We start from the raw sequence: 25850 nt of genomic DNA, 5'->3' as shown, positions 1-25850 counted from the left end.
GGATTTCACCCTTTGAGAGCTAACTGTGTTTGGTAATGCAGTTAAAATCCCTGCTCCCGCCTTCCGAGCTGGGCTGCGGCTCCTCCTGGAGGTGGAACTGGAGCTTCCGGGCCCCTGCCAGGCTCCATCCTGACCCACTGGACACACGGCCTCTACGGCCTCTCATCTGGGGCTGCGCGTTAGGAATTCACTGGAAATTGTTGCCTGCTGCTTTAGGAGCTGCCCCAAAGGAGCAGAAGGGTTCTGGGCTGGAGGCCATGAGTCCTCCTGCTCCGGGTTTGGAGATCTGGTTCTCATCTGGGAAGATCTGGGAGATAAGGATTCTGTGCCAGGGAGCAGCTAGCTCTTGAGTATTGAAGGTGGACTGTTTTGTGTCCAGCCCACAGAAGCAGCCCCTGATGTTTGTTGATTAAATAAAGCCTCTGCAATACTGTGGTTTCTGTTAAGAAATGTGTATTTGTTTTTTGAGTTCTTTTTTTTTAATTTTAATTTTTTAATTTTTTATTGGAGTGTAGTTGGTTTACAATGTTAGTTTCAGGTGTTCAGCAAAGTGACTCAGTTATACATATATATTTATATTTTCTTTTCAGATTCTTTTCCACTACACATTATTACAAGAAACTGAATACAGTTCCCTGTGCTGTACAGTCGGTTCTTGTTGTTTATCTGTTTTATGTATAGATATGTGTATCTGAAAATGCTAATTTTAAAGAGCACAGATTTATAATTAAGAAATCTCTATTTGATCTTCATCTGGCACAGAGCTCTTAAAACCTCTGAAATTTCTTGAGAGCAACAAAGGTGTTTTTTGTTGAGATAATGAGGTGACTTCTGGACCCACACCTTGGGATGGGGACTGGTTGCCAGCAGGGCCAGCCATGTGATTAGAGGGTTGGAACTTTCCAGTTTACCCCCTTGACCTTCAGGGAGGTAAGAAAGGGTAGAGGTTGAATAAATCTTTAGTGGCCAGGGATTTAATCAGTTAATCATGACCATGTAATGGCGCCTCCATTAAAAACTCAAAAAGGATGGGGTTCGGAATGCTTCTGGGCTGGTGACCACATGGAGATTCAGGGAGAGCAGCAGGCTTGGAGAGGGCATGGAAGAGCCTCGCCTTCTCCCCATGCTTTGCCCTGAGCATCTCATCCATGTGGCTGTTACATCCCTTTGTAATAAGCTGGTGATCTAGTGAGTGAGATGTTTCTCTGAGTTCTGGGAGCCACTCTAGCAGAGTAATCAGATGCAAGGAGGGGATCGTTGGAACCTGTGATCTGTTGCCAGTCGGTTGATCAGAAGCAGGGGTAACAGCCTGGACTTGTGATTGGCCTCTGAAGTGGGTGGGGGCGGCCTTGCAGGACTACTTGTAGGGAGATAGGGTCAGAATTGAGTTGAATTGTAGGACACCTGTCTGGTAGTTTGAGAACTGCTTGCTGTCCAGGAACCCAAAAGAGCCACTCAGGAGATTGTAAAACTGACAAATATTTAAATTTAATTTGTTTACTTCAGAAATGGGTTTCTTTGGTATTTTCTCAGGAAGAAGAATAAAAGGCAGTGAATAGAATGTGAAAGTAAACAGAAAGGAAAGAAGCCGTGGAAGGGGGTAGGATGTCCTTTAAAGAGTGTTTCCGGGAGGACTCTCGGTTCTGCGGGGTATGGTGTGAAGCTGGAAATGCACGGTGCATGGTTTCCGGTGGCTCGGTGCCAGGCAGGGGGATGTGTATGGGGTCTGGGGGGGCCACTCGCTACCCCCACCCTGGGTGGTCTGGGGTCTCCATGGAGCCATGAACCTTCAGTCTGGGTCCTGAGGATGGATGTAAGATGGTGGTGATTGGGGCTAATGACCTGATAGATGCCTGCTCTATGAAACAGAGCCTGCTTCACTTCTTTGAGGGGTTGGGGTGGATGCTCTTGGCCTCAGAAGTAAGAAGTGGATGACAACTGTCGAAGAACAAATGAAGAAGCCCGTGAAGCATCGTGAAGGGCGATCCGTGGATCCTCCCATGGCTGGCGGTGGAGTGTGCCCCAATGGGGAGTGCTGGCTCTGATTGTTCAGAACGCGGTGTGTGGCCAAGGCCTGGTGGGCGCCCTGTGCGGGCGGCATATGGAGGCTTTGAGAGCCCTTCTAGTCCTAGTGTCCCCTGTTCTTTGGTGGGCTTCTTCCTGCGTGGGTGAGCAGTGTGCCCTAGATGTCACCTGGGGATGGACAGGTGGATGGATGGATGGATGGATAGAAGGAGCACAGGGATTTGGGTCTGAAGATTTTGTCTCAAAGCAGAGTTGGCGTCATTATGAATCATGACGCTCCCCCTGCCACGGCACCTGAGTCTAAGGGAGGAGGACAAACACCGGCTTCACGGCGCGTTTTGGGGGTTTGTGCTGCACTGAGTCATCCTCCGGCCCCATCAGCACGATTGAGCAGCTGCTCTGTGCAGGGCGCTTAATGTAGGTTATTCCATTTATCCTCCTGACACATTCATTATCCTTACTTTACAGGGGAAGAAACTGATTCAGAGAGCTTTGGTAGCTCACCCAGGGGCAAAGAGCTAAATGGCAAAGTTGTATTCAAATCCACATCTGATTCACTATTCAATAGAAAAGTCCTGTTCTGTTACTTTTGACAAAGTTTTCCAGAGCAGAAAGGGAAGTTTCCACTAAGCATTAAATGAACTGTCTTCCCACCAGACCCTGAGCGAAGCCCTCCGCAGATACCATCTCCTGTAATCCTGACCATAACCTCTGAGGGGGATTGCAGTTCCCATTTAACAGATGAGGAGACTGAGGCACTCATGCTCTGATTACTTGGGCAAGGTCTCTGGGGGAATGACAGTGTAACTGAGCAGGACTCTGGAGGGCTTCCCAGGACAGACCCCTCCCCCATGTCCTCTACAGCAGCTCCTCGCTGAAGTTCCCAGACAACAGTATCTCATGTGTATTTCCTGAGTTTCTCCAATGCCAAAAAACCACCACCACAGAGAAGAAATCAACTACTTGATGATCATGAGCATGTGGCCCCCAGATCTTCTGATGCCTAAGTATTGATCACCATCAAGCAGTCAGAGAATCGTGCACGAGCTGATCATGTCCCCTACGATCCCCCTCCCTTACCTGACCTTTAAATATGCTTTGCTGAAACCCTTCGGGGATTTGGGGGTTTTCTTGGGTATAAGCAATCCCATCCTCCTTGCTCGGCCCTGCAATAAACCTTTCTCTGCTCCATACTCCGACACTTTGGTTTCTTTGACCTCATGGTGCGTTGGGCACATGGATTTGCATTCGGTAACAACAGAGCTGAGATGCTCACTCGGGTCTTCCTGACTCCACGGGCCTTGTGTTCCACCCCTGTGCTCTGCTGCCTGCTCTCACACTAGCTGGGCACTCGCTATGCTCCAGGAGTCTGCTGAGCCCTTCAAGGGAACACAGCCCTAGAGTCAGACCTGCCCTCTGAGAAGCTGTGTGACCTTAGGCAAGTAACCTCACCTCTCTGAACCTCAGTGTCTTCATGTATCAAGAGGGGATGGTAATATCTCCTTAGAGCATCATTAGAGGATTAAATAACTATTTCACTGGCTCCAGTGTTTAAAAGCAAAGCTTATATTGGGTATTGATTTGCGGGCTCAAAGAACAGGTGTGTGCTTTAGAATCAGACAAATTGGGCTTTGAATGCCAGCCCTGCCTCGGTGTGTCTGTGAGGAAGTTGCCCAAGTCTTTTAGGACTGTCTGTTTATTTATGACAGTGAGGACAAGGAGGGTCCTGGTGCCTCCCTCCTGGTGATGATGTAAGTATTCTTGGAGATAGTGTGTGAACAGGTCCAAGCATGCTGCCTGACACAAGCACCTGGGGCACCTGGAATATCACCATCATCGCAGAGTTTGTGTTTTGTTGCTTTACAGCTTGTGAGCGCAGCATCGAAATGTGATTATCGAGTGGCTCTTAAAGGGGACTACCTTTAGAGTATTTGATTCGTTCATAGATAGAACTGATGTGTATGAAATGCATGTCTTCTCTCCAATTCTTGAAGGACCCTAAATTCCTTGTCTAGAACTGGATCGCAGAGTTGTATTAAATGTTAAACCACAGCCAGAAATTGTGGAATTCATAAATATGAAATGCAGCTAACACCCAACCAATGTATTTAGAGCATGTTTTACCAGCCGTCCTTTTCTGATTGGCAGACCGATTGGAAACTGCAGGGCAGTAAATTTCCGTGGACGTTGCCTTTGATGTTACACAATGGAGTTGGCCACACCAAGACCTGAAGGGCCATTTGGAGTGAGTCCCTGGTTCCTGTTTAGCCAGTGGCATCGGGGTCATTTTTGTGGTTCCTCTCTCTTCATTTATCCTGGTTTTCATACATTTCAGAATGCTCCAGTTTTGGCAAGCATTGGACAGCATGTTTACTGGAAAACTCTCATCTTCACTGAAATCCAGTGGGTTTTGTAATAGTGAAGGCAGTCTCCCTCCCCCGTCCTTTGTGTTCCCAGATCGTGCTCTCCTGGAGGCACTGAGAAAGTGGAGGCTGAAGCGTCTCAGAAAGCAAACAAGACAGTCAAACGTGTGAAAAGGAACAAAAACACGATGACATAATGCCTAGGGCTAGTTACATTGTGTAGTAATTTTAAAGTTGAAACATTATGCTCTAAGCACTAAAAAGTAGTAAAAAAAAGTTCTATATGAGTTGATATTTACAAAAATGCTCAGAGAGATGAGCTGTTCCAATTGCACCTAAAAATGCAGGCAATGTGTTTGTTTACAGCAACCATACTAGTGATGGTAAACTTCTCCTACACACATGGCAGTAGTTCTGTCCGATAACCCAGGATCTGGAGGATTTTTTAAATGACTTGTTTGACCCAAGTTACAGTAAAAAGCGGTCCCATGATGTCACACGTGGGCCTCTTTTGCCCCTCATCTCCCTGCAGTGAGCGGGCGACTCAGGGCGTCTGGGCATGGGGCATGGGTGCTGGGGTTGGTGAGGGTCATGTGGGGGCCAAGGATGGGCTGACCAAGCCCTTGCCCCCTTCACCAGGCATTGGCTCCAAGGCCACCGGCAAGCTCTGCAGAGTGCCCTGGAGCACTGTACAGCTCATCGGAAAGCCGTGAAAGCAATGACCAGCCCGTTAGGGACTCTGGAAAGGTGCTCCACGAAGCAGCCTAGCCAGGAATTGCCAAGGCCAGGGTGAATCACCGATAAAATTTGTGCTGTGGTTTTTTTTTTTTTTTTTTCGATGGAAGATAGCGAAATCTTAAAGAGACGTGTGTCTGTTGGGATGGCCTCACAGACTGCCCGGAACAGCTCAGGCTTCTCCAGGGCAGGAGTGCTGGGATGTGCCCCCTGCGGGTATTGGGATGGGGGTGCTCAGGGGCAGCTTGGCCTTGGCTTCTAGTTGTAGCCCTGCCTCCCCTCGACTGTCCTCCAAGGCTTGGGGTTCAGTCCTTTCTGGTGTCTGACTTGAGATCTGGACTTTGTTGGGGCTCTTAGGGGGCTGCAGGCTGTGGCACCTGCCTCGGAGGGGGGGCTGGGGGAATGTGGGGGTCTCACTCATGGTCAGGGCAGGAGGCTGCTGACTTGGGCCTTGGGGGAGGAATTCGTGATGTCACCTCCAAATGAGGCTGTGCCTAGAATCCAAGATTAAATATTTAAAACATACGAGTTTTTATTTTATGTAATCCTCCTTTGGCATGTTTTCATCTTTCTTAAACCCAATGGCTTAGAAGACAAAATAAGAAATCAAAAAAAAAAAAAAAAAAAAGCAGGTGCCCTGGAGATGTCCTGCTCAGGTCTGGGGCCCAGACTGTAGCTCAGGGTGTTGGTGCCTCTTCTGGGGAGGGTGTCCTGGTTGAGGGGCAGTGAGGGGTAAGGGAGGAGCCATGGGAGGCAGGATTCTGATTCTGCTAAGCATCGTCAGACAGCTAGACCTGGAACATGGCACTGACTTCTCCAAAAACGGAGACCCTCATGCTTCCCTTAGGAGCTGCTGAAGGACTGATGCGCCGGGAGGCTTTCTTAGGTCAAGAACCTGGCATCTGGCAGGATTTTGCATGAGCTTTGTTGCTGCTACTGCCAGAAATAGACAGCATCTTACGGGTGGGGTTGAAAACATCAGTATCATTTCTGTTACTGTAGCATGAGAGATAGCCAGCTCTCCACCTGACGTAGACAGTAACTCACCAGCGTTTATGAAATGCCTCCTGGATGCCACCACTGTGGTAAGTGCTATAAAGGGAATAAATCGGCACATGGTGAGTGCAGTAGAAACATGAAGCGGTTCCCTCTTCTCTTGATTCTAACTAGAAGCTATGTGCTTCAAGTTTCCAACTCTGCCCTGCCTTCTGGATCTGTTGCTGAGATGTGCGCTGTGTCCCCTGGATTCCTGAACTTCATCTCAAGCATCTCCCATCTCCCATTGGAGGGGTTCCAGCCCACCCACCTCATGTCCCCAGGGCTTTTAGCACAATATGCTGACCATTTGCCTCTTGCTTCTCCAGGTGTGTGATCTGTCCATGTCCTGTTTCCCAGTGATGCTGTGTGACCTTAAGGGCAGGAGTAGGGACATTCCTCTCTCTGGGGTGGAGGAGTTTCAGAAGAGGAGGGAGTCTGGGGCTTCTAGGAGCCAATCATAGAACTGCCCTGAGCCTCAATTTCCCCACCTGAACTTGGAGACATAGTTCATTTAAAAATTGGAAAATTCTCTGTATACATTTAAAAAGTATTTTGGGGAGGGTCTTTTTTTTTTTAATAGTTTGGCCACATTGGGCTTTCTCTTAAATCTTTTGTCTTTTTGTTGCGTTTTTCTCCAAGGATATTTGCTCATAAAAGTTTAATTATACTCTTTATTTCTCTCATCCTGACTCTGTAGCACACCATGTCTTTCTGACTTTTCCCTGATTCATAAACTAGATTTAAGGCCCAAACTAAGCAGAGAAAAACCAAACAAAACTCCTTGATATTCCACGTGCCTCCCTATTACCAAATACAAGTTTATGTGCCCGATGCACCGTGAGGCCAAACAAACCGAAACATTGGAGTTTGAAGCAGAGAAAGGTTTATTGCAGGGCTGAGCAAGAAGGACAGGGTGGCTCATACCCAAGAATACCCCAAAATCCCCAGAGGGTTTCAGGAAAGCATATTTAAAGGGCGGGTAAGGGAGGGGAGTTGCAGGGTACACGATCAGCTCGTGCACAAATCTCTGATTGCTTGATGATAATCAATCCTTAGGCACCAGAAAGTCTGGGGGCTGCGTGCTCATGATCATCAAGTGATTAATTTGCTCCCTTTAGTGGTGGTTTTTAGTATCGGAAAAAACTCAGGAAATATACATGAGATAACTGTTGTCTGGGTACTTCAGAGAGGAGCCACAGCAGAGCACGTGGTGGGAAAGGTCTGTCCCGGGAAGGCCCCACGAGGTCCTGCTTGGTTACATCCCTTGGTCTCTTGTTTCTTAGCTGGAAACAGAACACAGTGTGTTCTTAAGACTATAGCTCAGCCCCAGGAAAGACCCAGGATGACAGAGTGGGGCAGGCAGCCCTCCATTCCTGCCTGATCTTGCAAGGTGCCTTTCTTTCTTTCTTTCTTTCTTTCTTTCTTTCTTTCTTTCTTTCTTTCTTTCTTTCTTTCTTTCTTTCTTTCTTTCTTTCTTTCTCTCTTTCTCTCTCTCTCTCTCTCTCTCTCTCTCTCTCTCTCTCTTTCTTTCTTTCTTTCTTTCTTTCTTTCTTTTCTTTCTTTCTTTCTTTCTTTCTTTCTTTTTTTTCCTACCTTATACTTCAGGAGGGCAACACTGCCAGAGCCAAGAATTGAAGAAATCACCTCCTTATTTCCAAGCAAACTTACCTAGTTACTGTTACTGTCCTCTTCTGGGGCGCTGATTGTTAAAAATGTACACACAGCCCCTTGTACGCACAGCCCCTTGGATGATGCGGCATTGATTTGCATTTTCCTCTGATGTGAGTACATCTCAGGGGAACCCTTGTGTCCCACTTTCCCTACTGCCAGAGAGAGCAGGGGATTCTGCTCAGCTCCCCAGGAGGACACTGTGGCCTCTGCTGTCCCCCTTCGTGGGTGGGTGGGGAGAAGGCAGTGAGCGGGTGCCTCTCCCTCTTCTTTGAGTGTTCGATTTTGAGGATCCTCCAGGTCTTTGATCTGCCGTGGGCTTGCAGCCTGCCCCTGCGGTGGGCCAGTGATCTTTCCCTGAAATACTAGGGAGCCCTCTGGCCCCAGCTGCCAGGCCAGCTGTCTCCTGAGCCACATCGCGGTGCGGCTCCATTAGTCCACCCGGGGTGCCTCTTTCCCCGTGTGCTTCTGAACTCAGGCGGGAAAGACCACACGTTATCCTGGACCCCCTTTAGCCCCAGAGAAGGCAGAGAAGGTCTCTGCTAATGGGGCTAAGGGGTTGGGGGTTTGAGCACCTTCTCCCTAACCCTTCTCCTGGGGGCGTAGACCTGCATCGTCAAGCGGCTTAGAGAGATGCGCTGTGTCCACGGAAGGAAGGGATGACGTGTCCAGAGCGCAGCGCACAGGCAGCTGCTCCTGCCTTTCTTCCCTCAAAGCAGTGAGGCTGCGCCAGGCTAAATTAAAACTGGAGATGCCCTGAGCATTGTTCTTTTTAAGGCTGGAGTATTTGAGGTTAAAGAGAGGGAGTGAGTCTAAAATAAAATGTGACTCTGTCCGGGGCATGCAGCCAGAGGCCCTCTTGGTTCGCTGCTGTGGAGGAGGAGATGGAACCGGCTCCAGGGCTGGGGGTCCAGGGCTGGGGTCCTGCTCGGCGTGCATGATGCCCATCGTGCCGAGGGCTGCTGGTTTTGACTTTCTGGGAGCACGTTCTGTACCTTTGACATTTCTGAATAATATAACAAAAGCAATTTGGCACATCACCCTGACCTCAGCTGCTTTGTGTATCAAGGTGTGAACAAGACATGGTTTTGAGATGAAGGCATTTTCCCCAAACTTGCTTGAGAAAAGTCCCTTTGAGAGTGACTGATGTAGCAGAGGACACATGTTCACCAGTGATGGTGGTTCTGTGACACCTGGCGTGACTCTCCACTTAGAGCATCCTGAGGGGGAGGAAGGGAGTTATTCAACTAATAAACTCTGGACCTGGACTAGTCAGATAATAAAATTGATGGAGAGATTGCAAAATTTGGGGGAAAATAATGCCTGGACCACATGGATCGATCACGTGTCACTCATGAGTGAAGCCAACTTGGAAAGATCAATAGCCCACCTCCGTGGACAGGGAAAGACACTGCCTTAGCTTCCTTTCCTCTTGCCCGTGGAAGGTAGTCTGTGAATATTCACCAGTAATGATTGTTGCCTCTGCACTGGAAACTTGGAAGTTGGAGGGCAGACAGCTAGGAGCTCGTAGCCATCAGTAAGGGCTCTGTTCTGATGCTGGAGCCTCTCCCCGAGAGCACAAGGCCTGGGTTCACATGAGGTTGCCAGCACTTCAGGGAGGGGATGCCTCACTGCCATCACCAAGTTCAGGGCCTCTCCATGGAGTAGGTTTTGTGGACCACAGAGGCACTTGGTGCATGAGGGCAGAGTGTACCCACTTTTAAAGGGGAAGGCTCATGGGCGGGTAAAGAGAGGCCACTTGGCTGAAGGTTGGCCCTCATCGTACATAAGGGCCTGGATTGTGGACCCACAAGGAGGCATGTGGGTACCTGGGCAGTGTCGTGTACCAGGTTGGGGCCACCTTGCCCAGGAAGCTTCTTTACAACAGAAGGTTCTAAAGGAGGGGTTGGGGACAGTGGCAAACTCAGGAAGTTGGAGCTCAGGCAAGTTCAGGGTCTCCAGCCACAGGGGAGTGCCCTGAGGGTGGCATGTCCTGGATCTTTGGAAGTCCTGGGAGCAGGAGCTGTGTAGCAGACATGCCCAGCTTGAGCCCCGAATCCACCACTGACCATAGTGTGACCTTGAACAGGTCACTTCATCTCCTGAGGCCTCAGGTGGGTCTTGTCGGGGGCTGATCGTCCCTGTGTGCACCTGCTAGACAGGGCGGGCTGGGAGTCTGGGCACGGATGCCCTCCCAGGCAGGCCGGGGGTCCCACCGCTCCGTGTCTGTGTCTGCTTTTGTTGATTCCTACTCAGACTTTGGGGCTCTACTGAACTATCCCGCCACGCCGCAGGGAAGATGGCTCGTGGCCGTCCGTGTCCCCCACAGGTGAGCTAGCTCTGTCAAGCTCCGTCACAGCCTGGGGCCCGAGGTGAGTGCTGGTTGACCTGCTGCGGGGACGCTGGGCCCCGTGTGGGAGGGTGGACATGGAGCTGGGTCACCTGTCTCATACCCTGGCTCCGCCACTAAAAGGCTGTGTGACCTTGAACCAGTGCCTTCTCTCTGCCCCTCGTCTCACCTGTTAAATGAGACAGTCCAAGGGTTGCTCGGGTGGAGTGGGGAATGAATTGATCCACGCCAGGTATTTAGAGCCCTACCTGGCACACAGTGAGGGCTGTGTGAACGCGATGGGGCGGCTGTGATCGGCTTTCCAGCACAGTGCACAGCCGCGGGGTGGGTCTTAATATATCCATCGGAGTAGTAAGGGAGCAGAGTTTGGGATGATGGTGAGAGTCCAGCTGAAATATCAGACCGCGGAATCATCTCCCTTTTCTTCCTGAATCCCTCTCAAGTTTCCTTAAAGTGCTGATAAGAGGTGGTGGCCAAAGCTGAAGTATCTGCTAACAAAGCTTGCCCTGAGCAGAGGACAGTGGAGAACGGCTTCCTGCCTTCCCAGACCCTGGCCCTCTGGCTGCTGACTCCGCCCCCAGCCCCTCCCCAGAGACGCGGCAGGGATGCAGCAAGTCTGCCTGCAGCCAGGGCCACACTTGACTGGAACCGAGCGGACGCATCTCTTGCTTCTTTGTCTGGCTTTGTCTGCATTTCATGCTCTGGCAGCTAATTTGTGCCTCACCAGGAAGCAGACTATTTCTTTTTCGGGTCCTGGAATGGCAGATGGGAAGGGCGGTTTTAATGAATTACTGTTTTCTTTTGGAGATTAAGCTTTTATTGTAAATATAATTGCAGACGCATAACCTTCTGGTGCTTACATATCATTTGCCAATTAGGATAATGGGCCTGATAAGTCCCTTGGAGAGTGACAGGGACAAAGTTGAGCCTGTAACTCAGCTTGGGGGTGCTGGCGAGTGAAGTGCTCTGCCCACGGGAAGCACCCTGTATCAAGTCTGCCCATAATGTGCGTGTGCTGAGAGGTCTGAAAATACTCATGACCTTTGAGGACGGGAGATTAAAGTGAGTAGGCAGCAGTGTGGCCGCCAGCCCCGGTCATTTGTGATGTGGTCACTCCGGAGCGTCTGCCACGCCCACCACGTGCTTCTGGGACGGCCTCAGGGCGGGAGGCTGTGCTGTGTAATTTTGGAGTTAAATCATTCACGTAATGTTGAAAGCATTTATGACGGATCTGGCTACTAATGTTGTGATGTTTCCATCACTTCTTTTAGAGGACCCCAGTCTTTGGGGCACTTCCCCCTTTTTTGTTGTTTTGTTCCCTCTGGAGCAGAATATCTTGGCCTCAGCAGCACTGACATTTTGGGCCAGATACTGATTTATTGTGGGTCGTGCTGTGCATCGTAGGACGTTTGCTGGCAACCCTGGCCTCTGCCTGCTAGATATCAGTAACAACTCCCCTGCTTACGATGGCAAAAAATGCCTGCAGGTATTGACAAGTGTCCCTTGGGGGGCAGACCTGGCCCCAGAAGAGCCACAGAAGGACTGAGGAGCTGCAGTCAGGCCCACAAGAGCCAGTGCTGAAAGAGGAATCTGACTGATTAGACTGATCCACACCAAGACAACTGGTGACTCATCCCCTCAGGAAACCAGTAATCACAGAGCCCCAGTGTGTGTCCGGCACTGTGTCATTCCCAGAGAATATGAAGGAGACTGAGGATGATCTCTGAAAAGTTTAAGAAAATGGGTGTTTTGATGGGGCCAGAAGGCTTCCCCTTTAATTGTACTAACTGGGCCCACTCCTAACTCCTGACTGGGTTGATATTATGGCCCCCACACTGGGCAGATCTGGGTTCTGATGGGCTCCCCCGCGAGGGCAGAGAGCTAATCCTTTTGGATTCACAGGCCTGGGATGTACAGATAAATTGGTCATAGGAAAGGTCTGGGAGTTGCGCAGCTTGATCAGAGCCTGGAAGGATTTTAGTAGGTAACACGGAGGGGCTGAAGATGCCCCTGGTGAAAAGATACATAGATGCACATGCACAGGAGTAAAGGCAGTTTGGCAGCAAAGAGAATCCAACCTACTTGGACAGAAGATCAAGGCAGGAAACAACGTGGGTGTGGGTCTGACAGGGTTAGGAGGGTGGTGTGGCTGAGGATTATCTGGGTTTTCTGAGCTGTCAACTGGGGAGGATGCTGTCTGCTTCAAGGGTTCATTGTCAGTTTCAAACACGATGCTAAAATATTGGGCTGCCCAGATAAAGATGATTAATAAAGACTGTGTAGACAGGCTTTACAAGGAGACAGTGAGATTTCTTACTTTACTAAATAGAAAATAAGGAAATCATTGAAATCAGATTTTGAGCAGGGGAGTGATCTGATGGGAATAGGATTTGAGGAAGAATATTCTGGAGGTGGTATATAGGAGGAATCGGGTGGGGAGGAGCTCAGAGGTCAGGGTGGAGGAGAGGAGGCTGTTGTCACTGGCCAGAGGGGGTCTTGTCAGTGGGGAGGGGCTCCAGGGCTATAATTGTGTGTGAAGTGTGATTGCAGGAGGCAGTGGCTGACTCCATGAGTGACTGACTGCGGTTAGACTTTTTCCTGTTTCCTAAAATGATTGGAAGTGATATGCAGTATTAAAATGACACAAAACAGTATCAGACAAATATGGACCATGACAGATGATAGGGAACAAAGAAACAGAAGTGACCAGCATCTGGGGTGAATTTGTTACTGCAACTGGTCCTCAAACACCCTGGTAGTTTCATTGTAAAGGGAGGTCACTGCCTTAGAACCTAGAGGTTTCTCTTTGTTTGGGGTATCCCTTTGAGGTGGTCTGGAGGAAGAAACCAGTATTTTGGTTCTGATTTATTTAGATCATCATACAAAGGCACAGAAAATGTAGCTACAGGTTTTAAAAATCCACCCAGATCTTACGAAAATGGGTGCTTCTTATATTGAGCCTCTTTGGAAAAAAATGGAGGCCCCCGTTAAAATCCCGCTCCAATGGTCTGAGTGACATCATTTCTGTTTTGACCAGACCCTTCCTGAGTCTCAGCTGATGCCATGCAGCATGGCGGGCGTGGGTTCTGGTTTTGTCTGTGGTTCCAAAGTGCTGGGGGGATGCTATACCGGTGCACAGATGTGTTTCAGTGAAGTTCATGCAGGCTGAATTCTGCAGAGAACCAAGCTCACACTTTGATTTGAAGGAACCTGAGTAAGGGACAGAGAAGCCAAGAGGAAGGGTGAATACACCTGCCCAGCTGTCTGTCTGCCTCCAGCTGGGGCTGAGGCAGGAATTACTGCCTCCCTGGGCAAAGGCAGAACCTTGATGATTGGCTTGGGGTTTTGATGAAGAGGAATCCATGTACTTTGTTTTTTTTCTAGCTACTAAAAACTGTACTGGGGAGCGGGGTGTAGGAAGGAATAAACTGGGAGTTTGAGGTTTGCAGACACTAACTGATGTATATAGAACAGATAAACAACAAGTTCCTGCCGTAAAAGCGCAGGAAACTATATTTGATATCTTGTAGTAACTTACAGTGAAAAAGAATATGAAAATGAATATATGTACATTCATGTATGACTGAAGCATTGTGCTGTACACCAGAAATGGACACAGCATTGTAAACTATACTTCAGTAAAAAAAAAAAAAAAAATATATATATATATATGTATATATAAACTCATTCTGTCTTTTAATTGGTTTGTGCTTATAAATTGAGTTTCCCTGGAATTATTAACTAATTCTGTGTATAGGGTCATTTGCATATAATAAAACTGGTTTAATTTTGCAATTAAACTTTTGATAAAATTTGATAGGTACTACAACAATTTGAAAATTAAAAGGCATAAAGGACAAAGAGTGAACAGTCCCCTCCCATTCCTGCCCGGTCACCCTTTGGCTTGGCTCGTCCGTGTCATCAGTTTCTTGTGTATCTTTCCCGGGATGGTCCAGGCGTGTGAGAGCAAGTATGAACACACCTACAGATGCACACAGAGTGCTGGACTGTGTGGTGAGACAGTGATTTACTCAACCCCGCCTCCCAGGTGTACACACAGAGAGTGAATTATTGTGTGAGAGGACACACACTTTGAACAGGTGTCCGTAGGCAGTTAAGACAATGTTCTTAATGAATATTTTTGATGACCTGGAGAGAAAGCCAGTCGGGGAAAACCCAGCAGTTTTTAACCCTGCACGGAGGGAGGACAGCTAAACCTAAAGGAGACGGAGGACCTGAGTGGATGGCTGGTTTGGGGAGATGGTCACGTGTTCAGTTTGGGGCCGGTCAAGCCTAGAATAAGGACCAGATATCTTGCTTGGAAAGATGGTACTAGAGACATGTGAGAAGGGAGAGCTGGGATATGAGTTTAGGGTTGCTTCTGATCCTGCACACAAACCCAGGGCTGGATAGAATAGCCCATATTTACCCCTTTACCTTCCCCGACACTCCGGGAAGTATGAGATTAACAAGACTGTTACCACCAGCAGTATAATTACTGAGAAGAGTTAAGATTTTATTTTTGTTTTTGCATTTGCTCTCCTCATTTTTTAGCAGTTCTGTATCTGCAGAGTCAGGATATGTAGCCATCTCAAACTGTCCTCTCTTCATTTTAGCCCTTGTTGACTCTTAGTTCTACAAGTATCTTCATGGTTAAAGTTCACCCCCAAACCTTGTATTCTTGTCTTTCTAGTCATTTTGTGTGTCTCTAGCTCATTCTCCAGGCACGGAGTCCTTGAGGTCAAAGCTGTTCTCATGATCATTCTAAGATGTTTCCCCCTTTCCCACCACTTTCTCCCCCTCATGAGGGTACAGCTCTGGGACCTGCGATACCCCAGCAGACTGAACATGCAAACAGACAGGTGAGTCTGGCTGTTTGTATCAGGAGAGATAGTAAAGCGATTTAAAACAATGAAAACAATGCTACTCTGTTCGCTAATTATTTTTGTTTAGGAAAACAGTTATTTTTCCTAAAATATGCTATTGATGTTGGCATATGAGTTTGTTACTTTTGACTAGTTAAAAATACATTAAAAATTTCTGTTTTAATTCCTGAAAGGTAAATGACATGTCTAGCACCCACATAAACAAAGCTCTTTGGGCTGTTTAGTAATTTGATGAGGGTAAGGAGTTGAAGATAAAAAATTTGAGGACCCTTGTTCTAATAGATTCTTTAGGAAAACCTTCAGGGTTTTGCACAGTTAACAGTTTATTGATACAGTTTATACTTAAGTTTTACTATATGTCATGTCCTTGGCTCCCATCTTCTTTTTATCACCCCATTTTCTTCTATATAAAGTGTTGCTTTTGAAGAGTCTGGTGCTGATCCACTTTTCTTTCCCTTATAAGTCATTTTCGCTAAGACTCCCAAACAACTTTTTTTTTCTTCTTCTGTGAAGTTCAGTAATTAGACTGTGTCTTGGGGTGAGTCATTCTGGACCAGTATTCTCAGGTACACAGCATGCTCTTTCAATATGTGTTTTCAAATACATATTTTTTTTAATTTTAGGAAAGTAGTCTTGTATTATAATTTTAAATGTTGGTTCTTTTCCCTTGTTTTGCTCGTCTTCTTCAGGGACTCCTATTTTCTGTGTGTTAGAGCTTCTTTACCTACTGGGAGTAATGTGCTTTCTTTTGAATTATTTTCTTCTTTTTGAATTAAAAAATAAAGTCCCAATTTGACTTTCTCCGTAACTTAAAGGATTACCTGTTGTATTTATTTGCTTCTGTGTTTATTTCACTTTAAGAGTCATTTCTGAATATTAGGGATTTTCTTGTTCTTTGAAGTGCCCGAGTTCTCATGTCTGAGTTTTCCTATTTCTGATTTATGTTATTCTTCCTTGTCTTATATCATTTCACTATATATTTTCCCCACTTTTAAAAAACTGGGGTACAAATTTGATTTGTTCTTTAGATCGGTCCTTCTGGCATACTTTCACTGTCTATAAAGATGTTGCTCAGCTCCTTATTCACGTTTTCCCTCTTAACGACTCTGCATGTGGTTTGACCTTTATGCTTTTATGGTGCTCATTTTTATGTGAAATAAGTTTTTCTGAACTTTTAGGAGGAGACTTGTTTCAGAGTTGTTTTTCTAACTTCGCAGATCCTCCTTGTCTCTTTTGGTAGCGTGTTCAGAAACACGGCTGGTTGCATTCTGAGATTTCTGGGCTCTGTTTCTGTCTCTCATCTTTAATTGGACCATCGCTTTCCTCTGTATTATTGCTCCTGTCTTGCTCGGTTTTGATTCCACTCCCAGCAGTGACTCCTTTCCTGGAGGGGTGCCCTGGGGTCCATTTTCAAGAGTTCCTAGGGACTAGATGGCCCCACTCTTTTAGTCCAGCAATGGGCTCATGACCTGCCTTGTGCTGGATTGGTCAACACCCCTCTCAGTTTCAGCTGCTACTCTCACACTGGCCTGCCATACTTTCCAGTGAATACCTGTCAGCTATTTTGGGTTCCCCTGATCTCACGTCTGTCAGATGCCTTATTGTTTCCCTCTGTTTTCTGCTGAGCAGATGACAATACGATGCGTGCCTTACAGCAGTTGTGGTGTGTCCTCACCCACTTATGTTTTAGTGTTTGTGGAATTTTTTCCCACTTAGTTGTACTTGACGCTTGTCATTTTCTTGTAAATGTTGTGTATGGGTTGTTTTTTTTTTTTTGCTCTCTGGTTGATTTTTTTAAAGCTAGTACTTAGAAATTAAATATATTTTGAGATAGAGATTCACATGCAGTTGTAAAGAATCGTACAGAGAGATCCCACATATCCATACATTGGTTTCTCTATTTTTATGTGGGGTTTTGGAAGATACACAAAATATTCTCTCTCACTATGCCATCTTCATAGACTCCTCTCTCCATGGGGGATTCTTAAAAATGTTTCCTTAAAATTGTTATTTAAAATCAGTTTACCATTGCATAACAAAACCCTCAAAACAATAATGAGTGGTTTAAAGGCAGAAGATTCCTTTCTTATTGTGTGAAGGACAGACATCTGGGGGATACATTCCAGAGTCAGTAGGGTGGTTCCCGGGTCATCAGGGATGGGATTTTTTCTCTGTTGTTCTGTTGTTCTTAGCATGTCGCCTTGCAGTCCAGGATGACCATCTGAGCTCTAGTCATCACTTCTGTGTTCTAGGCTGCAGAGAGGAGGGGGGCTGAGAAAGAGCTTGTACCATCCTCTGACTTTCCGAAAGTTTCTGCTGACACTGGATTGGCCTGAATTTAGTTCTGGAGCTCCTGGTAGTTGCTAAGGAGTCATGGAAATGAAGGTTTTTAGCTGGTTGCATGGCCACCCTAAGTAAAACCGGGCTTCTCTGCCTGAGAAAGAAGGGGAGAGTGAACACGGGGGACAGGCAGCTCAGGAAGCAATGGACTTTTTCTGCTGTGTGCTTGAATGTAAACTTACAGAAAGTGAATGAATATGTCAGAAGTTAAAAGGACATTTTGAGTGAGATTTTAATCTTAGCATGTTTTTCTTTTTAAATTTATGCTGTTTTGCAAATTAAAACAATTCAGTGCTCTGAACTGAACTTCTTTGCACAAAGCTTGGGATCCTCATGGCATCTCAGTCAGCGCAGACCTTTCCTCTCCAGGCGGCAGTGGCGGGAGGGGAGACATGGCCTTCTCTGTCTTTCTGGCAGTGCTTCCTGAGTCACTGTTTTTTTTTTTTTTAAATTGAAGTACAGTCAGTTACCATGTGTCAGTTTCTGGTGTACAGCACAATGTCCCAGTCATATATATATATATACACATATATTTGTTTTCATATTCTTTTTCATTATAGATTATTATAAGATATTGAATATAGTTGCCTGTGCTCTACAGAGGAAATTTGTTTTTATATCTATTTTTATATAGAGAGCTGTGTTGTAACTAACATCCTATAACAGATTAGCTGGTCCTTCAGTGGCAACATAGATAAAGCCCTTTGGTCAGAAACACAGAGAATCTTCAAGAGGAAATTTGGCATCTTTTCCTCAAGAAGACATCTTGTCTCTAACACAACAATGTGTCTTGGCTCTCAGTTTCTCCATTATTTCTGCTGTTTGGTCGTCCCCCTTGTGCCCTGGCTTTCCTGCTCTCTCCCTGTGCTTGTTCAGAATCTCAGCGTTTGGAAATACCACCCTCCCCTTCAAACCATGCTTGTTTGCAAGCTGGTTTCAAGTCACACATGTCTGCAAGCAAGTTACTGACTGTTTCTCCCTTTAATCACTGCTTTAAAAAAATTGTGGTAAAATATATCCACATAAAATTTACCATCTTAACCATTTTTAAGTGTACAGTTCAGTGGTACTAAATACATTCACATTGTTGTGCAACCGTCCAACCTCAGAATGACTCTCATCTTGCAGATCTGAAACCCCAAACAAGTGAAACAATAACTCCTCATTTCTCCCTCCCCCGGCCCCTGGCAACCACCATTTCACTTTCTGTTTCTATGAATTTGAGGACTCTAAAAGTGCAGTCACACCAAGTGCAGTCACACAAAGGAAAGATAGAAACACTTTTCCTGCCCACGTCCCTTCTAAATGAGCAGGACTGTTTTCTTTTAAGTTTGGCTGGTTGCTGTCTGTCTGTCTCAGCCCCAGTTCTTCAGTGGAGACCGCTGGAACGTGCCAGGTGTGGTCTCCAGGCCGGCATCACTGGCGTCACGTGCTTAGAAATGCAGCATCTCAGGCCCCATCCAGATCGCTGGGTGAATGGTGAACGCATTCAAGTCTGAGCATGTTCAGCCACTCTGGTGGCTTTGAGAGGGAGGCCTCTGTGAGGCGGGGCAGTGGGCCTGCAGCCTGGGGAACCGACGGGCACAGGGGCTGCTCTTCTCACCCAGCCTGTCCACAGAGGTGAGGACAGGACCGGCCCTGGGACAACAGGAGTGACCAGGGGGCGGAGGACTCAACAAACGTGACCAGGAAGTGGGTGCCTGCAGCCATCTCCCTTGAGACGCAATCTTTGTTTTCTCTCCATGGACAGGGGAGGAGAGGATGTAGCCCCAAAGCAGATGGTCAGAAAAGAAAAGGGATTGTGAAGACATCTGACACTGAAGGAGGGGTTTTAGGGAGAAGAGCCAGAGGGAAGTGTCAGGGCCATAAGCTTCCGTCTCTGTGTCTCAGGTCTGAAGGTGGCAGTGTAGTTGGCCTCTTGCTCTGGGCAGGGGGGCAGGTGGGGACAGGTGCACGACTCTTCATTCCAGGGGTGAGCCATTGAGTTCTAGTTATGGAAAAGAAGCGTTTTGGACGACGAGGTGCATGGTCTTTCTCAACTGCCAAGTATGTGGGAAGGAGGGGCAGACAGGTGTCTTAAACAGAGTGCCGGACCAGGAGTCCAGGTGCCAGGTTCTTGCCCTATGCACCATTTCCCACTATTGTGTGACTTTGGGTGGGTCATCGCGCTTCTCTGATCCTCAGTTTTCCAGTCTGTAAAATGGGCACAACACCACCCTGTGCTCTCTGGGCCCTTGTGAGTCTCAGATACGATTAAGGAAGTAAAGGGCTGAAAATCTGTGAGTGCCATCCTTCACCTGGCCTCAGCTTTTGTGGATGAGGCTTCTCATGCAGGAAATCTCACACGGGGTGTACCATGGGCTGGCTGTAATTGGCTAAACAAATCCAAGTTATTGATTTACATCCAGAAATGTGTCAGTCGCCCAGGAGAGGATGCTCAGAGACGGAGCTGGCTCCTCTCTCTCCTTGCAAGTGGGTGAGAGGGGGAAGGATTTGATGTGCCAGGTAGGGGGAGCCCACTGTGACCAGCCTGTCTCATGGGAGCAGGAGGCCGTGGGACAGGGCAGCTTTCCCTCAGTGATGCTGCCGGAAAAGTTGGGAAGATTTTTACACTAGCGTCCCACACATCTAGGTACGTAGGCTTACTTTTTTATGAGTTTATTGAGATATAATTCACATACCAGAACCCTCCCCATCCTTTAAAAAGCATTTAGTATTCTCCCTGGCTTTTCAGTATATTCATGGAGCTGTGCAGCCATCACCATATCTAATTCCAGAATGTTTTCATCACCCCCCAAAAGAAACCTTGTGCCCATTAGCAGTTACTCTCCATTCCACCCCCCCAGGTCCTTGGCAGCCACTAATCTACTCGTTGTCTCTATGGATTTGCCTCTACTGGCAGTTTAATATAAATAGACTTCTGTGATATGTGGCCTTTTGAGTCTGGTTTCTTCCCTAAGCATCCTGTTTTCAGGCATCACCCACGCTGCACCATGGATCAGTACTTGATTCCTTTTAAGAGTAGAATATTATTCCATTGTTTGGTTTGAGCACGTTTTGCCCTCAGTCGATGGACATTTGAGTTGTTTCCACCTTTTTGGCTGTCAGGACTAACGTAGCTGGATGAGTGTTTAAGTGAACATAGGTTTTCGGTTCTCTTGAATATGTTCTTTTAGCCGCCATTTAAAACATCCATTGGTTTCTGTAGACAGGACTCTTTTACACATGGTGCTTTGGAAATTGTGCTGGTTCATTTCAGCCTCGAGAGGAGGAGGAGATGGCAGGGAGCAGGTCCCCCTGGGGTCGGCAGCGTAGGAGAGAGGGCTCAGGGTGGCAGGGCTTTTACCTTTTAGTTTTTTTAAAGGCAGGAAACCTGCCGAAGCTCCAGGGGTGGGAAAGGCCAGGAATGCCTTGTTTTCCTTTCATCATGGCAGCCGAGAGGCCTTCCTCAGTAAAGACCCAGAAACTCTGATGACCGCAAAGAACTTCAGTGCATCTCTTGATCAATGTCCAGACATCTTGGTCGGCATCTAGATACATCCATGAAAATAGCCGAGGGGAGGGGTGACTCGTCCAAGGTCCTGCAGCTTGTAACCAGTGAGGCCAGGACTGTGACATTGGATCCATCCTCTTTCCCTGACAGTCCCTGCTTCTCCTTTGAGGTGACATTGTGGGAGCCCTTTGAAGCCCCTTCCTTTGTGTCTGAAAGGGAGATGGCTTTGTGCAGAGTGCAGTTTCATCTCGCTCTGAATTTTAAGGCCTCAACAAATAGGTTTCAGAGTGTCTAAACCCGAACCACAGTGACCTTTCATCAGCTGCAGAAAACCCACCATTTACACCCGGCAGCATCTCCTGTTTCACAGCTGCCGAGCGGCGGGGCTGCCTGGCCCGAAGCTGCGGCCAACAGTGACGCAAGGCAGAAACTCAAGCTGGCAAGGTGGTAGGAAAGTTCTCCTGGGGTTGACTTTGCTAAATCATGACAATGAAGCGAAAATCCACAAGGATGGTTTTATTGGGAAGGGGCTGTGATGGTGCAGGGCTCCGGCTCCTGGGCTCCTCGTGACCTCCTGGGTGGTGTCCTCCAAGGCCAGAGCTGGGCAGGCCCTGGGCCAGCTGAGGGTGTGGGGAGAGGTCTTGGGCCGCCCTCCTCCTGGCTTCTCTGGGGGCTGGCCGGGGTTGCGTTCCAGCCTCTGCAGCCTCCCTGCAGCCCCCACTGTGGAACGAGCCTGGTAGAACAGAGCAGGACACCGCTGAAGGTGACTCGTACTGAGAGGTGTCAGCGTAGAAAGAGGGATCCTGGTTAGTTCACAGAACCCCAAGATTCTCTTCCCACCTTAAAAAAAGACATCTCCAGTTATCTACCCGATGCGTATAAATGAGCCTGCAAGTCTTTTTTTCTGTGTCGCCGACTGAGACTGGAACATTAGAAGTCCTCCCATGTGCCAGGGCATTTTTATAGATACGGGCTCTTCCAGTGGAACTTACCGTTCAGGGACCAGCCTGTTCATCTTAATGCTACGCTCCAGGAAGGAGTTACAGCACTCAGCTATCACAAAAAACAGTGGAGAGTTTGTTAAGAAACACAGAAAGTCTTGAGAAGGCCTTAGCACAATAATTACGGATTTCATTAGAGCAGTTCACTTTGTAATTGATTCCGCACTTTTCCCAGCACCTGTCAATCAAAGACACTTCAATTTAAGGTAGGAATAGTTGTCACTGTTTTGGGACACCCAAGCAATTTCTAAAAAGAACGGGTAGCTGGATTCCACTGCAGCCCAGTGGGATGTGACTTCCTGGGGGTGGGTCTGGGCATCGGTGTCCTTTAAAAGCTCCCCCAGGTGATTCTCAGGGCGCTGACTCATGTCCCAGTGCCTTGGGGGAACTGCAGCCGAACCCTTGCTCTGTGCTCCACCTGCGCTAAGCCCTCAACTCATGGGATCACATCTCTTCCTCATTAGTGGGAAGGCTGCATTATCCCCTCCATACAGAGGCAGAAACTGAGCTTCCTGGGTTCAGTAACTGGAGGCTTCCCCACCTCCAGGCTGCCCCGGGGAGGTCTGGGCAGTGCTGGCCTCCAGCCCAGGCCTCCCCCACCCCCTGAGCTGTACTGCCTCCTGCCCAGTGCCCTGGAGTGCCAGCCCCGGGTCAGGCAGATCCGCTTGGGGTGCTGGTGACACACCCCCTGGAGTGGAAGCAGGGGGCTGCCGGGCTGGCCTTGGTTCACGGCCCTGGCCTCTTGCTGCTCTGTGACCTCACATAACCTCTCCAGGTCTGTAAATCAGGGGCTGTAGAGCCCACCGTGGAGATTTGCAGATACTAATTACTATATATAAAATAGATAAACAACAAGTTTATACTGTACAGCACAGGGAGCTATATTCAATATCTTATAGTAACTATAACGAAAAAGAATATGAAAAGGAACATATGAATGTACGTGTATGACTGAAAAACTATGCTGTACATCAGAAATTGACACAACGTGGTAAACTGACTATACTTCATTAAAAAAAATCAAAACATTTTTAAAGCTCTGGAGATGTCCCTTTTCCCTTGCTTTCTTTGGTGGTAGTGGGGTGGGGGTGTCATGCCAGGAGCAAAATTGATAGGTGTGAAATGCAGTGCTTACAAGATGCAGTTTAAACTTTCAAGTTTTAATTGTTTTCCCTACGTTATTTGTTGGATGTGAGACATCTTAATTAAGTATTTCTTGAATATATAAAATGCCAGTGAAAATATGATAATCAAAAACTGAAGAGGAATAAAAGCTCAGGACCAAAGTTTATAGAACTCAGGATAAACAAAGAATGCGTCTTCTCATGGTTCCCAAGGAGCCAGCTGTGAGGACGTTTTTATGTGACCGTGAACGTGTCAACATATGGAGCAGATGTCCTTCTTGTCCATGTGGAGGAATAACTCTTGTTTGTGGCTGTAAGGTTCATGTAGGCTGGGGATTGCCTAACAATTGTTTTCCTTTTTCTCCCTTTTTTTGTCAAATGAGACGAGGCTGTTCTCATTTAAACATGGTACGTCAGATTTGCCCCTGGGTGCCAGAATTTGAATCAGCTGTGCAGGGGTCTGAGCCCAGCATTGCTAAGCACGTAGTAGGTTCTTTCCATGATTTATGTTTCCTTTTTAAATGGAGGTACTGGGGATTGAACCCAGGACCTCATGCATGCTGAGCACATGCTCTGCCACTGAGCTACACCCTCCTGTAGGAAGTTCTTGATAATGGCCAGATGGCAAATCCATTTCAGGAGTGGGGACGCTGATGGACTTTGATCTGCCCTAAGTTCACACTGTGGCCTCGTCTGGTTTTTAAAGCGAGATGGCATCTGCAGATGCTTTTAGGGGCAATGGGAAGTGAGTGCTGGCTTTCAGGGAACGCTTACCGGCTGGTGCTGGGTTGCATGTCCGCTGTGCGTGGCATTTAATGGGCATCAGCGCTGCAGATGGACTTGCTGGCACGTGCACAGAGATACGGATTTAGGCTCTCTTAGCGGGACACCTCCCAAACCCACCAGTGCTCCTGCCTTGTTTTATTATTCTCATGTTTTTGAGAGCTGAATGTTACGCCTTTGCAAGAATTTTCCTTTCAGAGAGTTTCTGAAAACCCAGCCTTGGACACGTGTTGGGAGGAGAGTGGCGTGTTTGTGTGGGGACCTCTGGTCTAGGATTTGGAGTGGGTGGGTGGTGAGGGAAGGGTACAGATACCTCTCCCACGTGACACTGAGAGCAGGTACGTTTGGATTAACTCTTCCTTTTGAAAATCTGCCCCTTCTAGGCTACCAGTCATCCTCACCTTGGAATGAGTGAGTTTGATCTGAATTGTCTGTTACCTGAGATCGGCTGCCCATCGGGACCGGGCACTCTTATTTTTGGAGTGTTATTGGGGAATTGTGGGGTTCTTGCTGGGATAGTCAGACCACATGTGGGCTCCCATCCTGGCTTGTCACATCACGCAGGCACCCACCCACCTGTAAACACTGACTCAGCACACGTGCTTCTGTCCTGCGGAGGGATGCGGTTGCCAGTGAGTCCAGGGCTTTGCACGTAGCGAGCCATCAGGGTGCACTGATACAAGTCTAAGTGCCTGGTCCGACTGGATCACTCAGCAATGAGGAGAGTCTGCCATCCTCTGGCTTCCCTTCCCTCTTGACCCACCCTTCACCTTCCTCTCCCAGGGCTGTTCTTGTTCCCCTTCCCCAATCGTGCAGGAGCGCGGTCCAGAGTCACCTGTGGAGGACTTCAGAAAAGCAGACATAGGGTAAGCCCGAGGTGCTCTTGTAAAGCTTTCTGGGTGATTCCAGTGTGCAGCCAAATTAAGAACTACTACTTTCCAGATTCTCCTTTTGCTCCAAGTCTCCACCAGTTCCTTGATCTGCCCTGATGTTGCATCTCCCCACAGTGTTCTCCCTGCTCTCTGACCTTATGAGGGCTAATGATAGCGTAACGGCCCTGATGCGTCAGGCACACATCTGCACGTGTTAGGAGCCCCACACATCATTTCAGTCTAATTCAAGTCTCACAGGCTTGCAAAATAGGTGTTGTCATCCTCATCTTACAGATAGGAAGACTGAGGCTCAGAAAGATTCACAGACTGCCAAAGACAGGTTTAGGTGGGAGAGCAAGGATTTGAACCAAGGCCTGTCTGACTCCAGAGCCGTGTCCTTTCCATAAGTTAGGCTGCTTCACTAAACTCTGCTTGGAGCTTTGCGGACACCCTATATTAATTCACATTCTACCAATGGTGGGATTCAGAATGTGGACCCCCACGGTCAAGCTGCCTGGATTTGAATCCTGGCTCTGCCACTCATTGGCTGGGAACTTGAACGTCCTACTTACATTCTGTCCCTCAGTGTCCTCATCTGTAAAAAGGTGACGATAATACTTATCTTGCAGAGTTGTTGCCTGCTGAGTGGAGTCTGGTAAAATCAAGTCAGAAGGGAGCAGTGAGTCTCCTTTGACAAGCAGTCCCAGCAGCAAGAAGGCGATAGGATGAGAATTGATTTGGCTGTCAGCAGGAGAAGGGGGAAGAAAAGACTGAGAAGAAGCGAAGTTGACTTTTAGAAATCTTGGTGTGCAGGGATGTATCCATCCATCGTTAAGACTTAGATGATTCAGTCTGTCACTGAGGACAAATGGTTCCTTTTCGGCTTCATTTCATTTGAATCGTTTTATCCAGGCAATAAATATTTAATTGGTTGATGTTTGAAAGTTTACCAGGCTGCAGTAAATCTATATTTAGCATAAGCCCCAGTAACGTTGTAAGTCCTTTCCAATAGGGTGAAAATAATCAGCATGCTGCTTAAGTCCTAAAAGAAGTGCCAAGCTCTGGGGGACATTCAGTGGTGTATTTTTAATTTCACACGGACCTTCTTGTTCCACCAACAAGTGATTGTTTTCCCAAGTCTGCATAGTAAGGCTGGTCTTTCTTTTTTCCAT

General features: G+C 47.6%; 1 protein-coding gene across 4 annotated transcripts in view; it reads left to right on the top strand.

Moving 5' to 3' along the window:
- Positions 1 to 25850, top strand: part of FHOD3 (formin homology 2 domain containing 3) — a 402137-nt gene that overhangs the window by 75405 nt on the left and 300882 nt on the right. The window lies entirely within an intron of this gene.

This window comes from Vicugna pacos, chromosome 24 (genome assembly GCF_048564905.1).
Source record: "Vicugna pacos chromosome 24, VicPac4, whole genome shotgun sequence".
Lineage (NCBI taxonomy): Eukaryota > Metazoa > Chordata > Mammalia > Artiodactyla > Camelidae > Vicugna > Vicugna pacos.
The sequence above is the reverse complement of the archived record's forward strand: the minus strand, read 5'-3'. Positions and strand labels throughout refer to the sequence as shown.